The sequence below is a fragment of the Lissotriton vulgaris genome, unplaced genomic scaffold (assembly GCF_964263255.1).
Source record: "Lissotriton vulgaris unplaced genomic scaffold, aLisVul1.2 SCAFFOLD_228, whole genome shotgun sequence".
NCBI lineage: Eukaryota > Metazoa > Chordata > Amphibia > Caudata > Salamandridae > Lissotriton > Lissotriton vulgaris.
In genome coordinates, this window is record NW_028252959.1 from 109,536 (window position 1) to 130,853 (window position 21,318).

The window sequence follows — 21,318 nt, forward strand, 5'->3', positions numbered from 1 at the left end:
GGGTTACTAGTTCTTTGAGATATGGTTTAGAGTCGGTAATGGATGTTTTCCGTCAATGGGAAGCACCAAAGCAGAGGTATGTTTTCGACATGATGTGTACTTTCCTTCGTGAAGAATGGGAAGATGGTGAGTTGGGACATACTCCGTCTGAGTTGTTCCGTGTACAGTCCGAGTTCGCGAAAGGTACTATAGTGGGTCTCGAAGTTGAAAAAGCACTTGCGACGTTGCTGTCATTCAGGAATGCATCTCCTTCCCGGCCGTTGTTTGAGCCTGATTCTTCTGTTGGGAGAAAAGTGCGACAATATCCAATGAGAGAAGTTCCTCCGGTGTGGAAAGATGCAGTTCAGGCCGATGTTAACCAGGGTATTCAAGCTGTACCGGCTCATTTTCAGCGTGTTTGGGTACATGTTCTATGGAAGCGAGCTGAAGTTTTGGCTCTTAAGCAGACTTTGCCTGACCCCCGTAAAAATCCTGCAGGGTACTATAAGGAGTTATCACAGAATTGAATTGAAAGAGTATTTGTATAGCGCCATACTACCCGGAGGCCTCGTAGCGCTTCAGAACCAAGAGTGACATTTCAATGAAGACATTAGTTGAAGAGATGTGTCTTCAGGTGTTTGCGGAAGGCAGTGAGGTTGCGTATCTCTCTTAAAGACTGGGGGAGTGCGTTCCACGATTTTGCCGCTAGATGTGAGAAGGAGCGGCCACCCCATCTTGCTTTCTTTATCTTTCTAGTGGAGGCTAGAAATTGGTTGCTGGATCGGAGCGACCTAGATGGAAGATAGAGTGGTATTAATGAGTGGAGGATTTTAGGGCCTGTTTTCCAAATGGCTTTATGAGCTATGCACAATGTTTTAAATTGAATTCTGGCATTCATTGCGAGCCAATGTAGTTGGCGAAGAGCTTTTTTGGCCGATTGTCTCCTATGGACTTGGAGGAGAAGTCTGGCTGCACTGTTTTGTACCACTTGTAATTTGTTAATGGTGGACAGAGGAGCTCCCAGGTATAGAGAGTTCCCATAATCCAGCCGGGACAGAATTAAGGCCTGAATCATGATTCTTCGTGCTGCAAAAGGGAGGAGAGGGAGAATTTTTCGCATCATCCTTAACAGGATGTAGCAGAGGAGTTGGAGATCTCAAAGGGGGTGCCACAGGGTTCTTGCTTAAGCCCGACCCTCTTTAATATCTATGTGGCCCCCCTGGCAAACATCATGAGATCTCATGGGTTCATCCCTATGTCATACGCGGATGACACCCAACTCCTCTTTCCGTTCAAACATCTCACTGAGACGGTCAGGAACTCTTTCTCCTCGGGGATGAAGGCAGTGGCCCACTGGATGGCATCTAACTTCTTGCAATGCAACGTTGCAAAAACGGAAGTGATGCTGTTCGGTGAGGCAAAGCTCCTATGGTCCCCAGACTGGTGGCCGCAAGATCTAGGCCCAGTCCCAGAGCCAAAGCAGGTGGTAAAAAATCTTGGCGTGCGCCTGGATCAGGAGCTCTCCCTAAAACAAAACAGCAACCAAGTGGTGAGCTCATGCTTCCATGTGATCGCCATGCTGAGGAAAGTTTTCCCTATGCTCCCTGACTCAAATAGGAGAACATTAGTGCAGGCCCTAATACTGAGTCGTCTGGACTACTGCAACGGGATGCTCCTATCAGCAAATGAGGGAGTTATTGCGAGATTGCAAGTAGTCCAGAACACAGCGGCCCGTCTTGTACTAAATCAGCCACCCCGTACACCATCGAAGCCTCTTTTGAACACCTTACATTGGCTACCCATTAAACAAAGGGTGAAGTACAAGATTGGATGTACTATACATAAGAGCCTCCAGAACAGAGGGCCTGAGTATCTAAACAGCAGATTCTCCCTCTATAAACCTGTACGGTCCCTGGGATCTAGTGACCAAGCCTTACTACAGGTCCCAAGAGCTAGAAAGACCAGGCAAGGTGGAAGGGCACTATCCATAGCCGGACCAAGGTTGTGGAACAGCCTCCCTCTCTCTTTGAGACTATGCCAGGACTATCTCCCGTTCAGAAAACTGTTAAAAACCTTCCTATTTTCCAACTAGTGATATCTGTGTACTTACTGCCACAAGCTGTAAAGGTGTTCAATGCGCGGAGATACTCCTTCGGGAGGTGATCCTAGCGCGGTATAAACCCGTAAATAAATAAATAAATATAATAAATAGCATGTTGATGATAGTATTGTGGCTTGGTGATTAAAGGTCAATTTATCATCAAGCCACATTCCCAGACTCTTTATATGTGGCTTGGGTGGTGGGGCTGGACCCAAACATGTGGGCCATGAGGGCATGATGGAAGTAGGGGCGGCATTGCCCAACAACATGATTTCAGTTTTTTCTCCGTTAAGACGGAGGCAGGAGTACTCCATCCATCCGGCTACTGCTTCAAGGCAGGGTGTCAGCCTATCAGACGAACCCGTATCTTGGCCCAACGATACCACCAGTTGGGTATCGTCTGCGTAGCTGACGATCTTAATGCCGAAGGGATGTACCACAGCTGCTAGCGGCTTCATTTAAATATTAAATAGTGTTGGGCTCAGTGCCGAACCCTGGGGAACTCCACATTCTAACCACTGAACAGATGAGACTGTATCTCCCTCAAAGACTTGGAAATGGCAATCACTGAGGAAGGAGGCGATCCAATTCAGTGCAGCGCCCGACACCCCGCTCATTCTGAGACGGTTAATTAAGATGGAGTGTTTAACAGTGTCGAAAGCTGCACTGAGGTCGAACAGGATGATAGCTGCCCTTCCTCCTTCGTCTACCAATTTCCTTGCCTCTTCCGTTACTAGCAACAGTGCAGTCTCTGTACCATGGTTAGCTCGAAATCCTGTCTGGGTGTCATCCAACAGGCTGTTTGATTCGAGATGATTGGTGAGAATGTTGTTTACATGTTTCTCGACCAATTTACTAAGCCAAGGCAGGAGAGAGATTGGCCGATAATTGGATAGAATGGAAGGATCCAGACTAGGCTTTTTATTCAATGCTTTCACCATTGCGCACTTCCATAATAAGGGGACTATACCGGTCGAAAGGGAAAGATTTAATATGTCGATTATGGTAGTTTGGACAGAATTAATTATTGTTTTTAGCTGATTGGGCGGTGCAGCATCTGTCGGAGATCCTGAGACTACTTTACCAATGATTGTATTGAGTGTCTCTGGCGTCAGAGGGTCCAGATGGTCTAAGATAGGCACTCCGATTAACTTGATATGATGTTGATTATCTGTATCAATTTGGGTGAGGGGAAAGGTGTTGTATATAGTCTCTATTTTTTCTTTAAAGAATGCTGCGAGTTTGTTACAGCGTTCCAGGGCTCCTTCTTTAATGGGGGGTATTTGGGTCGGATTAATCCGAGTTTTCGCTATTCGAAAGATCTCTTTGGGAGAATTTGCTGCTGTGGCTATTTTTTCCTCGTAAAATTTAGCCTGTGTTTCTTTTATCTCCTTTTTGTAGCTCCTAATAGCTTGTCTGTATATATCTTTTGTGTCTTTCGATGGAGAGGCTCTCCAGATTCTTTCAAGTCTACGGCATGTTTGTTTTTGCAATCTTAGTTGAGGACTATACCAAGGTGCGGTGTTTTTCCTGTCACATTTCTGTATAGTAACTTTCGGGAGAATGGAGTCGAACGTATTTTGGATCCAGATATTAAAGTTGGTGTTTGCCTCTTCAATGTTAGTTCCTATTTAAAGAGGTTTGCCATTTATCCAAAGGTAGCTTACCCCACTTTCGATCGCATATTACATTGAGAGGAGGTGCCTCTCGCGTATTTTTAGTGGCCCAGAACAGGGGAATTAAGAGATGGTCAGTCCAGGGTAGAGGGATAGGATCTCCCGAGGTAAGATTTTGCAGGTTACTGAATACAGGGTCCAGTAAGTGGCCTTTCTTGTGAGTAGGCAGTGGACATTTTAGATCCAAGCCTAAGGCCTGAAGGCCAGATAGGAGGTTATTGGTGGTGGACAGAGAGACATCATCTAGATGAATATTAAAGTCTCCTAAAGTGGTGTAATTGGCCATGGTTATCACTTGTTCAGAGGCTAGATCAATCAATTTTGGAATAAAATCCTTGAGCGTGTCTGGGGGGCGATATATCAGAGTGCCCGATAGACAGTCTGTAGAGGATAGCTCTAGGGAGAAAGGAAGGTTTTCTTCTTCTGTAAAAATTGATGGCAGGAGGCGACAGCTATACTTATCCTTAAAAATAATGGCTAGCCCTCCACCTCTACCTGTGCTACGGTCTAGTCTACAGATATTGTACCCTGAAGGCAGGGCGCGAACGTGTCTGGTTCATTTCCTGTTTGGATCCAAGTTTCGGTCAGGAATATGGCATTCAATTCCAGTTCTTCTATTAGAAGTCCTATTTCTGTGCAATGTTTTGGCAAGGATCTGCAATTTAGAAGTGCTAGATTATAAAGTGTAGTGGACGTATGGTCTCTATCCCGATGATCGTGGTTTTTAAAATGCCTATGACAATGTTGGCATAATAAAGGAGACTTGGCAGGGTCCAATGTATGTTGACATTTCGTCAGCTCAGTAGGGCTTAGACGATATAAAGTAGTGTTGTCATAGCTCCTAGGGTTTTTGTCTAAAGGACTTGGGGTAATGGCCCCTTGTCCCGTTCGGCCGCGGACGGGCGCAGAGGGGCAGGACTCTGGCAAGACTCTGGCACAGGTCCGGCGCGTCCGCTGACCGCGTCCGCTGACCGCGTCCGCTGCGCGGAGGCATGACTGTTTCCTTTTATCTTCAGCTGGAGCGCGTCAACGCGCTCGCCCACACCCAATATGGACGCTGACTTGGGATCGGCTGCCCGAGACCAGCTCTCAGCGTCGGTACTCAGCTGAGAGTGGCCCGGTGGCGAGGGGAGGGGGAGAGAGATCTCTACGAGGTCTCCACACAGTGTCCTGAGTAAAAATGCTTTGTAATCAAGCCGAAACACACAGGTTCAATAAACTCGGTGTAATTTTTTAAAAATGGCAAGTATCACGAATATCGTGAAATATCACTATTAAAATGAAGAGAAAGAGACCTCCCAGCAGATGCGTGCATTATGAATCTAGCTGATATAGATATGTTGCTTGGGAATGTGGTTCCTCAACCCTTATGGGGAATGATTCGTCATGTGGATCATGCGCAGGAGTTAGGTGATACATGGAATAATATTACAGCTGCAGATGGTCGACAAGGTGGAGGAGCTAAACCTGAGCCTTTAGTTGCAGAACTCCATGGTAGGATCATTAATTATATGAAGACTTTGATGCCTGCTATGCGAGTGAATTGGGATAAGTTATCTGCATGCAAGCAGAAGGAAGACGAAAGTGTGTCTGATTTCTTCACTAGGTTTGAAGAGACGTTTATAGACCATAGTGGCCAAGATATGAGTACGGAAGGTGGCCAACGGTTGTTCGTTGATAAGTTCGTGCATAACTTGCTTCCCGAGTTGTGTACTAAGTTGAAGGATTCAGAGAGTTCATGGGCTGTTTCTTCGTCAGCGCAGATATTGGCTACTGCACAGTATTATGAAAATAGTATTAAGGATGAGAAAGGTAAAGCAGATGGAAAGACTAAAGATCTGAAGACGAAGGTTCTTTTGCAGCAAGCATATCCGCCTCGTAATAATCAGCGCGACTATCAGCAACCTCAGCAGTTTCAGAGAAATTCGCAAAGGTTCGAGTCTTCTCAACCGCGTTTTCCTGTAGGCACTAATCAGTGTGCGTATTGTAAAGAAGAAGGTCACTTCAAGAATAGTTGTCCGGTTCTGTTACAGCGCACGAATGGTGCTTCTGGTGTGAGAAGTCGAGGTGTTCACCCAGCTCCTAGAGGTAGGGGACGTGGTGTGTTCCCCCAGAATGTGCGATCCTTTCCCCCTCAGAATTCGATGAACTGTTTTGATCAACAGAATGTTGCGTCTGGTAGGACGACTCAGTACTATGCGGACGACTACTATGTCGAGGGTGAGACTATCGATGGTAATGATTACTAGGACAGCCATAGACAAAGAGAGGGAGTTGTGTTAGTTCCAGTAGATCAGAGTGGACCTTATGTTGAGGTGATTGCATCAGGTGTGTCAGAGCCTTTTCTATTGGATACTGGTGCAGCGAAGAGTTCTATCATGCACTCCAAACTCCCTGGCGCACCTTTGTCTGGCTTGACGAATGTCTCAGTAGGTTTTTCTGGCGCGCCAGTTTGTAATCCGGTTTCTAGTCCTTTGTCTCTTTCTGTTGGACCTTGTGAACTTGAAGCACCCCTCATTCTAACGACAGGTTGTGGTGAGAATTTGTTGGGATTGGATTTGTTGAAAAGATTGTATACGACACTACGTTTTTCTCCTTCAGGAGTACAGCTTACATTGGGTAAGAGAGTGATCTCTCCGATGTATTTGTCTAAAGATCGACTTCCATTGGAATTGGGTTCTCTCCCTGATACTCTTTGGGCTACTGGTCCTAATGATGTGGGTCTTTTGGAGATTCCACCATATGTTGTGACATTGAAAGCGAATGTTAGATTGCCACGTATTCCTCAATATCGGATCTCTAGTGATGGTGAAAGAGCGCTTCTAGCGATCCTCTATGATCTGATCGATAAGGGCGTGATTGAAGAAACGAGAGGTAATGTGTGCATTAGTTTGGTTTTGCCTGTCTTGAAACGTACTGATTCTTCGCAACCGCCTGTGTATAGGTTTGTGATCGATCTCCGCGAAGTGAACAAGATTGTAGTACCGCAATTTCCTGTTGTTCCAGACATTACTGCTTTGCTAACTATGATTCTTGCTTCTGCTACCTGGTTTTCGGTGATTGATTTGAAGAATGCTTTCTTCAGCATCCCGATTGCCGAGGAGAGTAGAGATATTTTTGGCTTCTCTTTAGGAGGCCGAAGTTTCCGGTTTAAGCGCGCTCCTCAAGGCTATTGTGAGAGTCCATCCATCTATAGTCAGGCTTTGAAAACACAGCCTGATACGATTATTTTACCTGATGGTGCTGCTCTTATTCAGTATGTCGATGATTTGTTAGTTGCTGCTGATAATGAGATTTGTAAAGAAGCTACTTTGTCGTTGTTGCGTCATTTGTCTAACCTCCATCATAAAGTGTCTCTTTCGAAGTTGCAGTATTGTCGACAAGAAGTGACCTACTTAGGTCATCTCTTATCGAAGGAGGGAAGAAGATTAACCCCAGAACGAATTCAAGCGATTGCGAGAATGAATGTGCCAACCACACAGAGAGAAGTGCGTGCTTTCTTGGGTATTACCTCATACTGTAGTCAATGGATTCTGAATTTTTCGCTTCTTGCGAAGCCTTTGTTAGCACTTACTGTTAAGGATACTCCGAATCCTATTCCTTGGAATGACTAATGTCAGAAGAGTTTTTCTGAATTGCGTGATGTGTTGTGTTCGGCTCCTGTGTTGGGTTCTCCCGACTACAGTAAGCCTTTTACACACTCTGTCCACGAGAGAGAGGGATGTGCATTGTCAGTCTTGACATAGCAGTTCGGCGATAAACAACGTCCATGTGCGTATTTCTCATCGACTTTGGATCCTGTAGCTAGAGCGTTGCCGAGTTGTTTGAGAGCTACAGCAGCAGCGGATGTTTCTATTCGACAGTCTACTGGTTTAGTGATGGATAATACGTTGATTTTGATGGTTCCACATGCAGTGGATACCTTGTTAAACAGGACTAAGACACAGCACTTAACTAGTGCTCTGTTGTCAGGTTATGAGTTGACACTTTTAGCGAGTCATGTGCATATAAAAAGATGCAACACGTTGAATCCAGCTACGTTGTTGCCGATTTCTGTAGAGACAGATGTTTCTGAACAGCATGATTGCTTTCTTAGGACAGAGGAGAAAACGAAGGGTAGAATAGACATTAGGGACACTCCTCTTGCGAAGTGTGATGGTACCCTATGGGTAGATGGTTCATGCTTCAAGCTTCCGAATGGTGATACGACTGCGGCATATGCTGTTACGACTTTGCATACGATTGTTGAAGCTGCACGTATCCCACAAAATTCAGCTCAAGCGGCAGAGTTGATTGCATTGACAAGAGCGTGTGTGTTGTCGAAAGGGAAACGAGTGACTGTGTACACCGATAGTCAGTATGCATTTGGTGTGGCTCACAGTTTTGGTCGCTTGTGGAAGGAACTTGGGTTCCTCACGTCTCATGGAACGAAACTTCAGCATGGTCAGTTGGTGAATGAACTTCTTGAGTCGCTTACGTTACCGTTGCAAGTTGCGATTGTGAAATGCAGTGCACACAAGAAGGTTACAGATGACGTTGGTCGTGGTAATGCGTTTGCAGATGAAGTTGCGAAAGATGTGGCGAAAGATGTGACGAGTCTAATGTATGTTGCGGGTCCGGCAAGATGGGTTCCGGATAGAGGTATGCATGAAGATACGATAGAGAGCGTGAAGTCAATTCAGGCTGAAGCTACAGAGAAAGAATTGAGCGTATGGAGAGAGAGTACGGGTAAATTGGATTCGAATGGTTGTTGGATTGAGTTGTCAGAGCATCAGCGATGGTTGTTACCTGATGCGTATGTGCTTGCAGTGGTTACAATGGCTCATGGAATGGCTCACATTAGTGCGAAAGGGATTTGTAAGTTGTTGGCTCCAGTATGGCAGAATGCTGGAATTCCTAAGTGTGCAGAGAACTTGGTCAAGAATTGTATGGTTTGTCTGATGTATAATCCTGCCAAGGGAACTCCAACTCCAGCTGGTCATTTTGCGACTCTGACGTATCCGTTCGAGGTTTTGCAATTAGATTTCATTCATATGGAAAGATGTAACAACCTGAAATACGTCCTTGTGGTTGTTTGTGCCTTTTCGAGATGGGTAGAAGCATATCCCCTGAAAGATAATACTGCTTTGTCCACAGCTAAAGCCCTAATTAAGGAATTTTTCCCTAGGTATGGTTTGCCGAGAATGGTCTGGAGTGATAATGGGAGTGAATTTGTGGGTCAAGTGATGAAGAGAGTATGTGAAGGTTAGGTATTCGAAAGAAGTTTCACGCTGCAAATCATCCCCAATCAGCTGGTCTAGTTGAATGCTATAATGGCACCTTGAAGCTGAAATTAGCCAAGATTCAGGTGAGCTCTGGTCTCCAATGGCCCGATGCTTTGCCATTGGCACTTTTGTCAACTAGGATGACAGTACATTCTCGAGTGGGCCTTAGTCCATATGAGATTGTGTTTGGACGCCCGGCAAATATATGGGTAGTGCCGAGGCCGACAAAGTTTAGCAAAATCGAACATCCTGTACTGCTTGACTATCTGTATGATTTGACGGCTAAATTGCGTGTTTTACATCAACAGGTTCACGAAACATTGCCCCAAGCATCTGAAGATCCGGGACACGCCTTTGTTCCTGGATCCTGGGTCCTTGTTCGAAATTTTCAACGGACAAAGAATAATCAGCCCTGCTGGACTGGACCATTCCAGGTCCTGTTGGCAACGCGTACTTCTGTGAGAGTGCACGGGAAGAAGAACTGGATCCACAGCGTACATTGTAAGAGAGCCCCTTTGCCTCTGCCGTACGACCAGTGGGTCCAGGATGGTATAGGCGATTCGGAAACCGAGACCGTGCCTCGTTTTGTGCCGTTCAGCGATGCATGTTTAATTGGGACAAGTTCTGAGCGTGAGAACGACGATATTCTGCAAGAAGCTGTGCCTCCATCAGTTCGACTGGACACCACTGAACCTGAACTATTGTTTCGTGAACAGACATTGCATGGTAAAGGCCGCTATAATTTACGACTGAGAGTCGATGGACAAATAAAGTAAACACTTTTCTTGCTTTGTAGAAACTAAGCTCTCCCATCTGAGAAAATGTTTTGATCGATTTTTGTTTTTCGAACCGCCATCCGGTTCAGCTGTAGGGTCGCGGTATAAAGACTCAGAGCGTACGGCCGTGTAGACACAAGGCCGACGGTTCAGGTTTGTTCTAGGGCGTTCCCTGGAACATTCAGAGGTACACTGAGCGAATCGAACCAACTGCCGCGAACAGCACGGTTAGAGGATGGAGTTTTTCGAGATGGAGAGAACTGTTGAAGAAATGAACTTTAAGACAAAATTGTGTAAAATAATGAGTAGGAAATGTTTCCTGATAATATGTCTTTTGATGCTACTTAGCAATTCTATTATATGCTCGAATCACAGTTATCGAAGAAAAACGGTTAGTTAAAAAAAATCTGACAATTATATGCGATAATCAAATATAAGAAAAAAACGAATGTAAAGCTAATTAAACTGCATACTAATTCTATAGAAAATAATTATGATAGTTCTCGTTAGTGCTTAAATCCGGACTTTAAAACTATACCAGCTGAGAGGAGAGGCGACCCGCTGTGACCGCGGCGGCTGGGACAGTGCATGCACAGCTAGTAGCCAGAAGGAGGCGTGCGTGGGTCTCGTCCCCTTTTCCTCTTTCGTTTCGAAGACTCCGCTCCTGGTAGTGCCCCCTGCCCAGTGTGTGCACCGCGGGGCCTGTTTCCTACGTTGGGGGCCTGCAACCGCCGCTCCCTGCGATGTTAGACAGCCGGAGTACGAGGAGGAAGAGGCGAAGGTTCCGCTGACCGCTCCGGCGCCTAACCAGTAAGTACCGATTCGGGGTATGGCAGATCTCCCGGTGCATGGGGCGGGGGTGAGTGTGTGTGTGTGTGTGCAGGGGGGGTAGGGGGCGGCGGCGTGTGTATGCGTGCGCGTCTGTGTGCGTGTCTGTATGTGTGTGTGTGCAGGGGGGGCGGCAGCGTGTGTATGTGTGCGCGCGCCTGTGTGTGTGTGTGTGTGCAGGGGGGGTGGGGGCTGGCTGTGTGTGTGTGTGTGTGTGTGTGTGTGTGTGTGTGTGTGTGTGTGTGCGCCGTTAGTGCATGCGAGCCAAGAGAAAGTAGGGGCTGTGTGTGCGTCTGCGTCTCAGAAGCGCGCTCCCGCAGTGAAATCTGATAATGGAAAAGCGCGCGTCTGACTCGTGTCTTCATTCCCAGATACGGGTAACATTAGTTGTCGAGCAGACAGCAATCAATGCTTCGCATTGAATGCAGGTCGAGCTCGACCTAAAAAGGGAGATAGAGGTGATCCTAACTGTTATCGCCATATATCATTATTAGACTCTTCTGCAAAGTTACTGGGTAGAATTCTGATAGATCACTTGGAAATATGGGCAAAGGAAAATCAGATTCTGTCATCTGCGCAATATGGTTTTAAACAAGCGCTGGGGACAGTCCCTTAATCTCCACTTGGTCCTTAATAAATATGTGACCGCCAGGAAGTGCAGCATTCAATAACGGTCTGAGGGGGAAACTATAGTCCATGTAATTGAGTAAGGGGGCCAGTCCTAAAATTGTCTATCGCATTTCTCAAGTTCACACAGATGTGGAAGGAAGTATTAGGTTTGGGCCACATAGGGAATGCAACCCTGTTATTAAGATTAAATAAAAAAAGGGGTTAGGAAAGGCATGTGTTAGCCCCTTTTTCTTTTCAGTTTTTACATGAATGAGCTGGAAAATGATATAGATCCTCCTAGGATAGGGACACGCCATCTCCCTGTTTTAATGTACGCTGATGATTGTGCACTTATGGTTTAAACAGGAAGGGGACTACAGAAACTAATGGATCATTTTGTGGGATTTATTTATGTCTGACTTAGGTCTGTCCTCAAACAAAACTAAATCATATGCCATATTATATGGACAGGCGAGCAGCAGAATATCTACATTTCACATTGGCGATACTACTCTTAAAACTTTTCCTATCTTTACGTATTCAGGGGTTCCTTTCAATTCACGTGGTACATGGGTGCACCTGAAAAGCGTAAGGGTCAATCAGGTGGACCAGGCGATTGTGGTTTTTTAATTTGGCTCTAAATTAGGGTCTATGCCGCTGGACACTGCACTCCCTGTTTATAAAGCGAGACTTACTGCAGTGGCTACCTATAGTGCTAGTGTATGGGGGTACACCGACTCCAGTGTTACAAAATAGTGAGAATAAATGTCTGCACAGATTATGGTCATTCCCTTGCAGTACACAATCATCAATGACCCATATGGATTTAGGTCTGCAATTCATTAAGGATATTAAAAAATGAGTACCTACTTTACTTTGCCTTTCAATTTGGTCAAGACTAGAGGCTGCACTGACACAGTCCATAATTAATGATTGCCTAAAACTTTCAAAAGCTCATAAGATCAAGTGGCTGATTTATGTAAAGAGTGAACTTTATGCAATTGATAGGACAGAACTGTTTAACAACCGCAATGCATATTGATAGTCACACACGGTTACTGGTGAAAAAGTATTTATTGGACTGTATAATGGAGAAGAGATGGGAAGGTATGGGGAGGAAGACTACGGTAATGGTGTAGATCCCATTGCGAACTACACCAAGCATTGAGCCATACTCCTTGAGGGTGCCACGCCATCAGAGATTTCTTTTGCTGAGGTTTAGATTGGGTTTGGCACATTTTTTGGTGTCCTGTTTTTATTTATTTTATTTTGAAGGTTTTATATAGCGCTAGCTCCAGCCGAGGGTATCAGAGCGCTTTACATCATCAATGGAAGTACACAATAAAAAACAATCATGGTAGTGGACCAAAAACGGGTTATACCTGTGTTAAATAGTGATTAAAGGCACATATAGGAAGAGATAGAGCAACACGTTGCAGGAACCAGAATGTTATTGTAAATAGGAATTTTAATAGAATGTCAAGGTGGGTTCAAAGGACATAGTAGGCAGTGGGTGGGAAAGAGACAGGGAGGGAGAAAGGGGGCGAAAAGAGGAAAATGGGGGGGTGAAGGGGGTAGTCTAAGGAGGGAGGAGGAGAGGTAGTCAGAAAGGGGATCTGGGATTTAGTTTCCCCAGCATGTACTGAGCAAATGAATTTTAAGGTCTTTTTTGAATCTGGGGTAGGAGGGGTTGCATCGAAGGTCTTTGGGTAGGGCATTCCAAATGGTTGGGGCTTTACCAGAGAAGGGGGGGGATTTTGAAGCAGCTTTTTTGAGTAGGGGGGGGAATGAGAAGGAGAGTGTTGGAGCTTCTCAGTGTTTGGGTACAGCCAGCTTTTTAGGGCTCGGGCCTAGCGTACAGTGCGCAGCAGTGTCGCGCAGCGAGAGTCCTATTCCGGGCAATTTGAAAATGGAACTTGAAATTCCACACGCTCGTGCGTGTGGATTTCCAAGGTCCATTTCCATTGGCCTTCGGGTGCGTGCTGTTTATAAACAGAACACGCAATAGGCCATAGGCGGTCGCGTAGCTCCGCCTATGGCCTATTGGTGTCTGTTACGTGCACCAGAGGCCATATGTTTTGAATTATCGCGGCTTGACAGCCGCGATAATTCAAAACATATGCTCGCAGTGGCGAGCGCGCGCACCACTGCGGGCTTTTTTTTTTTTTTTTACAATTGGATCGCTTTCGCGATCCGTTGAAGTGTGGCTTGTTTTTTTTTAAGTTAAAAGAGTCTCTTTGTATGGACTGTGTCAGGGGCAGGGTCGCCCCCTCCCCGCATGACGTCATGCCGCTGTGAGGAGGCAGGGAGGGGATTTTCGATTTGAGGGAAGCCGCAGAGAGGTGGCTTTATGGCGAGTGGACACTTTGTTGCTGCTGGACAAGCTACCAGAGAAAGGAAAGGAGGAAACCTAGAAGGTAAACTTTATTGTGCAAATGTTTGTTTCATATGCAGAGATAACCCACTGACAGGCCATGTGCTGTGTGCTTCCTGCCAGGTATTCTGTGAGCATTTGCAAAAAACTGTTTAACACGGAGGGGGTAGGAAGGGAATCTAGACTGTACGTTGTGTTGTAGACTATTGACTCTAAGGGGAGGGAGGGAGTTAAGTCCAGCAGTGAGATACGCCCGTAGGCACGTTACAATGGGCTTTGCTGCCCACAGACCGTGCGCTGAGGTGTTGCGATCTCTGACCCGGCGAGGTTGTTTCTAGCACCTCCTGACATGCCCGTGTCTACTAATGTGGTCTTACAGCGCCATGAAGTTCAGTGATGGATAAGCGCTCCCTACTATGCTCACACACAAAACCTTCGTCAATATTTTTGTACCCAATGAGCTTGCTTCATTCGAGGCAGGAACATTTTCATTTCTAACTTGAGGGATTACTATGTATATTCTGTTCCACGCTGTTTGCCTTACAATCTGTGCACCAATGAGCCACAAGTAAGGAGCATTCGAGGACTTTGGGTATTGAAGCTGCAGTTCAGCGACATGTAGACGCTGTAGAAGAACTGAAGCGCGTTTTGATAATTTGACCGAAATTAGCATGCATGTTTTAGACCAGGCCGTACATGCCGCAGCTGGACTAAAGCATGTGCCTTCTATTAACCCTTACTAATCCAGTCAAACAGTGAGGGGCGGGGCAGGGGGGTTGAGTGGAAGTGCTGAAGAGCTGAAAGCTGATGATCTCTGAAGGGTAAGAATGGCCATGCTTTTGGGTACATCTGGTAAATTGCTATCTTTTTTCCACACAAGTACTAACCATCCATGGTCGGGCTCGCCTGTAGCTTCCATGTCCCGATGAATATCACGTTGTTTTGTGCCGATCGAAGAGAAATAGGGACTACATCTTTCAGAATGCATTGTGTTAAATGGAAGCCCAGGGCTAGAACCATGGTTTCACTCTGGCAGTTATCTGGTACCAAATCTATCAAACATACCAATTGGGAAGACCCACGTCTCACACTGTTGCACGCCACACACTGCTGCACGCCTCACACTGCTGCACGCCACACACTGCTGCACGCCACACACTGCTGCACGCCACACACTGCTGCACGCCACACACTGCTGCACGCCACACACTGCTGCACGCCACACACTGCTGCACGCCACACACTGCTGCACGCCACACACTGCTGCACGCCACACACTCCTGCACGCCACACACTCTTGCACGCCACACACTCGCACTCCTGCACGCCACACACTCCTGCACGCCACACACTCCTGCACGCCACACACTCCTGCACGCCACACACTGCTGCACGCCACACATTGCTGCACACCACACACTGCTGCACACCACACACTGCTGCATGCTGCACGCCACACACTGCTGCACGCCACACACTGCTGCACGCCACACACTGCTGCACGCCACACACTGCTGCACACTGCACGCCACAAACTGCTGCATGCCACACACTGCTGCATGCCTCATTGCTGCACGCCGCACACTGCTGCACGCCCCACACTGCTGCACGCCCCACACTGCTGCACGCCCCACACTGCTGCACGCCCCACACTGCTGCACGCCCCACACTGCCGCACGCCACACACTGCCGCACGCCACACACTGCCGCACGCCACACACTGCCGCACGCCACACACTGCCGCACGCCACACACTGCCGCACGCCACACACTGCTGACGCCTCACACTGCTACACGCCTCACACTGCTACACGCCTCACACTGCTGCACGCTGCACACTGCTGCATTACTCACACACAACACTACATACAACACTACATACATAAGACCACACACACAATACCACATACATAAGACCTCACACACAACACCACACACACACACGCCACACACACACACTCACCACCACCACACACTCACGCCACCAGCCGTTGGTGCACACTTTCAACAGGCACACACACCACCAGCCATCTGTGCACGTTTACACCAGGCACACACACCACCAGTTGTCAGTGTACACTTCCACCAGGCACACACACCTCCAGCCGGCAGTACATGATTCCACCAGGCACACACACCACCAGCCATCAGTGCACAATTTCTACAGGCACACACACCACCATCCATCAGTACACACATCAATTGTTAACGCATCCACAATTAACTATTGTAGCAATCGCAGTAGGGCACACTTTACTTTTAAACATATTAATCTAAAACGCAGCATGACACCATTGCTACAGTTCAAATCCAACCCACATAATTCCACTTCACACCACATGCATACACTCCATAACACATGGCGAAAAGACATTGCCATTTACAATGCCATTAGCTCAAACTCAAATAAATCCGAGACCTATTGCATTTCCAATGCTTGTTTAAGTTTACTTGTGAGGCAGGAAGGGGTCTTCTGGTACAGGGCATTGTGAGTAATACAGGCAATTTTATAGGAGGATCTTCCTTCAATGGGGAGCCACTTGAGGGCAGGGGAGATGTGGTCAAAGCGTTTACAGTTCGTTGTTTGCCTGGCGGCGAGGTTGAGAACGGATTTGAAGGGGGCCAGGTGGATTTTGGGGATGCCAGAGAGAAGGGCATTACCATAGTCTATTTTGGATAGAACAAGAGACTGGATAATTAATTGTAAGTCTTCAGCTGGGATAAAAGGTTTGATTTTTTTGAGATGGCGGAGAGTGAAGAGTGCACTTTTTGCAGAGTTCTTGACATGGAAGTTTAGTGCGAGTTTATTGTTGATGGTGATGCCTAGTGATTTAACCGAATCGGCGAGGGAGATAGAGCAGTTTAGCGCATTAAGGTCAGCGATCCATGTTTGGAAGGGGAGAGGGTTGTTTTTGGGAGGGGAGAGGGTTGTTTTTGGGAGAGAAGAGGATGATCTCAGTTTTGTTAGGATTGAGTTTCAGAGGATTGTTGTGGAACCAGGTTTGGATCTTGGTTAAGGCCGAGTTACGGTGCAGGATATCAGCATGGGATTTTATTTTATAGTACAATTGGGTGTCATCAGCATATAGGTGGTAGTTGATTTTTTCTTGTTTGAGTATCTGGGTAAGGGGTTCCATAAAGAGGTTAAAGAGAGCGGGAGAGAGGATGGATCCTTAAGGGACACCAAGGAAGACAGAGGTTGGGCTAGAGAGGCAGTTTTGAATTTTAATTTGTTGGGTTCTATGTTGAAAGTAGGAAGTGAACCAATTAAGGACAGTGCCACTGAGGCAGAATCGATTTTTGAGTGTGTTGAGTAGGGTTGGGTGGTAAACTGTGTCAAATGCCGCGGAAAGGTCAAGAGGGATGAGTAGGTAGGTATCACCCTTGTCCAGGGCTAGGTTAATATCGTCAACTATGTTGAGAAGCGCGGTTTCCGTGATGCATCCTTTGCGGAAGTCAGATTGGAGGGGGTCAAGCAGGTTGAATGTGTCAATGTGCTTGTCCAGTTGGAGGAGGGCATATTTTTCCAGGGCTTTGGAGAGGAGAGGGAGGTTGGAGATGGGGCGGAGATTATTAGGGTTGTATGGGTCAGTTTTGAGATTTTTGGGGATGGGGTGATTTGTCCGAGTTGAAGGGAGATGGGTTCACTCCCTGTTGAGAGGGAGGTGTTGATGATGTTGGTCCAGTAGGGGACGATGACATGTTTGAGATATTTGATGAGTGCGGAAGGGAGAGGATCTTTGGTGTAAGAGGAAGATTTCATTTTGGCTAAAATGTTGGAGACCTCCTGTTCAGTTACAGGGTGGAAATTATGCCATGAGGCGTTATTTTTAAGCGGAAGGGAAATGGGTTCAGGAGGGGTAAGAGAAAGGAGGGGGGGAGAGGGGGTCAGGGAAGTGTTCGGAGGGGGAGGTGGAAGAGGTGCGGTGATCAGGGGTGGTTGAGAGGTGAGCGAGGGTAGAGTATTGAGGAAAGAGCTATCTATTTTTGCGATTTTTTCACAGAAAAAGTTGGCAATTTCTTCGCATTTGTTAGTGGAGGCTACCTGGTTAAGGGGTGCAGGGGCAGTTTGGTTTCTAATAATCTTGAACAGTTCTCTAGTTCTGTTTTTGCCACACGAGAGTTGAAGACAAAAAAAATGACGCTTTCTCTGAGAAGATGTGTTTTTTGTAAGAAGATCTCGCAGTTCTAAGGAGGGAAAGATGGGATGGGAAGGGGTGTTGTCTTCAAGTTCTTTCCGCCAGTCTCAGCGAGGGTCTTTCTTTATTAAGGTCTAGTGTGAACCAAGATTTAGAGGGGGAATTTTTTAATGTTTGTGTTTTCAGAGGGGCAAGTTGGTCTAACACCTCCAATACAGTTTTGCTGAAATGTTCCGTGAGATCATTAGCATTTGTATTGGGGGGGGTGAGACTAAGTTGGGATTGGAGTTTATGTTCTTGTGCACCATGAGGGATTTGCTTAAAATTTCTAGCTACGATTGTAGCTTTATTTATTTTTATAGGAGCAGGTGGGGCTGGGGGAGATATTGTGAATAGAATGAGATGGTGGTCAGACCAGTCGATAGGGATGATGTTGGATAGGGAAGTAAGATCTGGGTTGGAGATGATTGCGTCTAGGTTAGCTCCTTTGGCGTGGGTAGGGGAGAGGCAAAGTTGGTGTTGTTTTAAAAATGTACGTTTAAGATTCTTTTTGGCATTTTTCGAAAGGTAGGGAGGATATGGAATGGTCCAGGAGTTTGGTCAGTGTTTAATGAGGGCAGCCTGTTTCTCTGTAGGGGTTTGAGGGGGGGTGAGATGTTGGTGGTATTGAGGCGGAACCTGGTGGTGGGGTTAGGCCAGTAGAGAGAGGGGGAGCGAGCGAAGGGGTTGGGGGAGATATTATAGACGAGGGGGCTAAGGATACGAACACGGCTGGAGAGGGGTAAATTTTAAGAAGAAGGGGGATAAAGGTAATGTTATTTCCGAGAAAGAACTGGATTTATGTCCATGTGATGTGGTTACCCTCAATCCCAATTGATCATGTTTTTTGTGTGAACTTCAAAAAAAAGAAAGAAATTGGTTGTTAAAGCCACTTTTGAGACTTTTAAATATTAGGAAATGTAGAGAGGTATTAGAGTATTTGCAACTGCTCCAGACTGATCAAGTTTTTATTACTTTATAGATTTCTTGCTCATGCTATAAAATGTAGGAAAATAATGATGAACTTTCATGTTGTTTTAAATTTCATTAAATAAAAAGTTTTATTGTTATGATTACGGTCTTAATTCTGCCTGAAGAAGTCTATCTGGACATTTATATTATAATTAATTTCCTTTTGTACATAGACCACTATATTGAATGGATATTTCAATGTTTTATTGTATGCTTTTAGGATTGTTTTAAACTGAATTACGTATTTCTGAATGAATGAATGAATGATCTCCTCCTGTTGCCATTTTGTTTGAGAAAAAAAGCAATGAAAAACACCAAACAGTACAATAAGAAAAGCACAGGCTAATTCTTGAGAATAATCCAAAATAATTGGAAGGTTCAAGAACACAAAAATGGGTGGAGACTTCCTTTTTTTTTCTTTTTTTTTTACTTGTTTTTATTGGCATTTCGTTATTTGAACAGTACAGACCATGTAAGTAATCACATAAGCTAGAAAACGTAGGATAAAAGTCAAGGAGAAAGGAAAACAAGCGCAAGCATGTGAGCCACTATCATGGGGATCATTGGATTGGGTCTGCAGAGTCCGTACAGCGGTGTTGCCAAGTAACTGGGGGGACAGAACTCGGGGAGGGAGCATCTGGGCGTTTTGCACGGGCATATTAAGAAGAGATGGGGGTCGGGCGCTAGAGGGGTCAATGACTCGCGTTTACAGTGGGCAGAGCTGCTAAAGGGCGGGAGTGTCCTGTCCGATTGGGCATCGGGCCAATCGCCCCGGGGGCTAGGTAGCAGTGTGGGGCTGTGCATCGCCAAAGTACGGCACTAGTCGTTGGCCAGGGGCAGCAGGCGGGTGGGGGGATCGGTCGGGATGGGTGCAGTTGCAGGTGTAGGCGTGGCCGGGGCATCATGGCGCGTCAGCTGTCGGAAACGATGTAGTAGCATGGCCCATTCCATAGAGATGGGGTGTTTACGGGTGCCCTTAGCCTCCTCCTCCCGCAGGGCGTCTTCTTCCGCCGCTGCCCATTTACAGACCGCCCTTGTCCATGCTGCTGTGGGGGGGCCCTCTAATGATCGCCAGTGCATAGCTATACATCTTTTCGCTAGTAGTAACGCTAGGGATACAAAACGCCTGTGTGCCGGGAGCTGTTTCGGAATGTGGAAAATGCCCAATGCGCTGGATTACCAGGTGGCTAGGATTGTGAGGCCCGTGAGGTATTTCAGTGTGTTATGCACCGTCTGCCACAGGGGGTGGAGGTCCGGGCAGCTCCAGAACATGTGACGGAAATCTGCATCTGGAGAGCGGCATCTGGGGCAGATGAATTGTGTAGTGGGGTAAAATTTCTGCAGCCGCGCCGGTGTTAGATACGCCCTGTGTAATATTGGATGTTTTTAAACCGGGCGTTCCTAGACGTACGTTTTGGGGCTTCGAGCGCATTGATCCATTCCGAGTCGTGTAATGGGCGCCCGATGTCCTGGTCCCATGTGGTGCGCAGGGACACTAGGGGAACACTCGAGAGTTCTCGTATCGCCTTATATAACCAGGTGACCAAATGGCGTCCTGCACCCATGCGCAGGATTGCGTGTATAACTGGATGTGTGTCTGGTTCGCCGGCCTGGAGGTTGTGGTAAGGCCGGAAACATTCGAGGAGCTGGCGATATCGGAGGAATTGACCGGGGGGGGGGGAGGTCGAATTCGGCGATTAGTCGATCGAATTATTTAATCCGACCCTCCTCAAAGAGCGAATCCATGTCCGTAATACCGCACCGTGTCCACTCTACGAGCATGGGGACTGGGAAGTACGAATCGAACCTGGGCCAGCCGACCAACGGGAGCAACGGGGAATATGGGGTTGTCCCGGGAGACATCCGGTGGAAACGAAGCATACATTGACGCGCCACCGTGACCTGTAGGGGATATGTGCGCCGTGGTTTGGTGCCCGGGAGAAGAAGACGGGTGAGCTCCGGCTTCGTAATCCTACCCGTTGAGGTATTGGCCTCTTGTGTATGCCGGTCCGCTGTCCAGTACGACAGCCATTGGAGCTGGGCCGCTAGAAAGTAGGGCTCAAAGGATGGGGCTCCGAGGCCTCCCTGGGTGGTAGGAAGCTGAAGGGTTTTCAAGGCTACCCTGCGCCGGCCCGATCCCCAAATTAGGGCACTTAGGAGGGAATTGAGGTCCTGGAAGAAGGACCTGGGTGGGACCACCGGCAAGTTGGTAAAATGATATAGGAGCCGGGGAAGCATTATCATTTTAGCTAGGGCAATTCGTCCTATCGGGGCCAGTGGGAGTCTAGTCCAGAAAGCAACCGTCGGTCGAAGACTCGCGAGCGCCCTGCAGTGATTGCCTCCGAAGATGTCAGCGGGGGAATGGTAAAGCCGAAACCCTAGGTATCGAGGGGCTTCCGTGGACCACGAGATTCTTTGCGTCCCCAGCCAGGTATCGCGGGGTGGTAGGTCCGAGTGGAAGGGGTATACCGTGGATTTGTCCTAATTCACTTGGAGGCCCGAGGCGTACGCGAATTCGGTGAGTGCCGTCCATATGGGGGTGAGGTCGGCCGTAACATCCC

At 47.1% G+C, this 21,318-nt stretch overlaps 1 protein-coding gene across 4 annotated transcripts in view; it reads right to left on the reverse strand.

The window, feature by feature from the left end:
* Window positions 1–21,318, reverse strand: part of LOC147661201 (H(+)/Cl(-) exchange transporter 3-like) — a 301,732-nt gene that overhangs the window by 71,830 nt on the left and 208,584 nt on the right. The window lies entirely within an intron of this gene.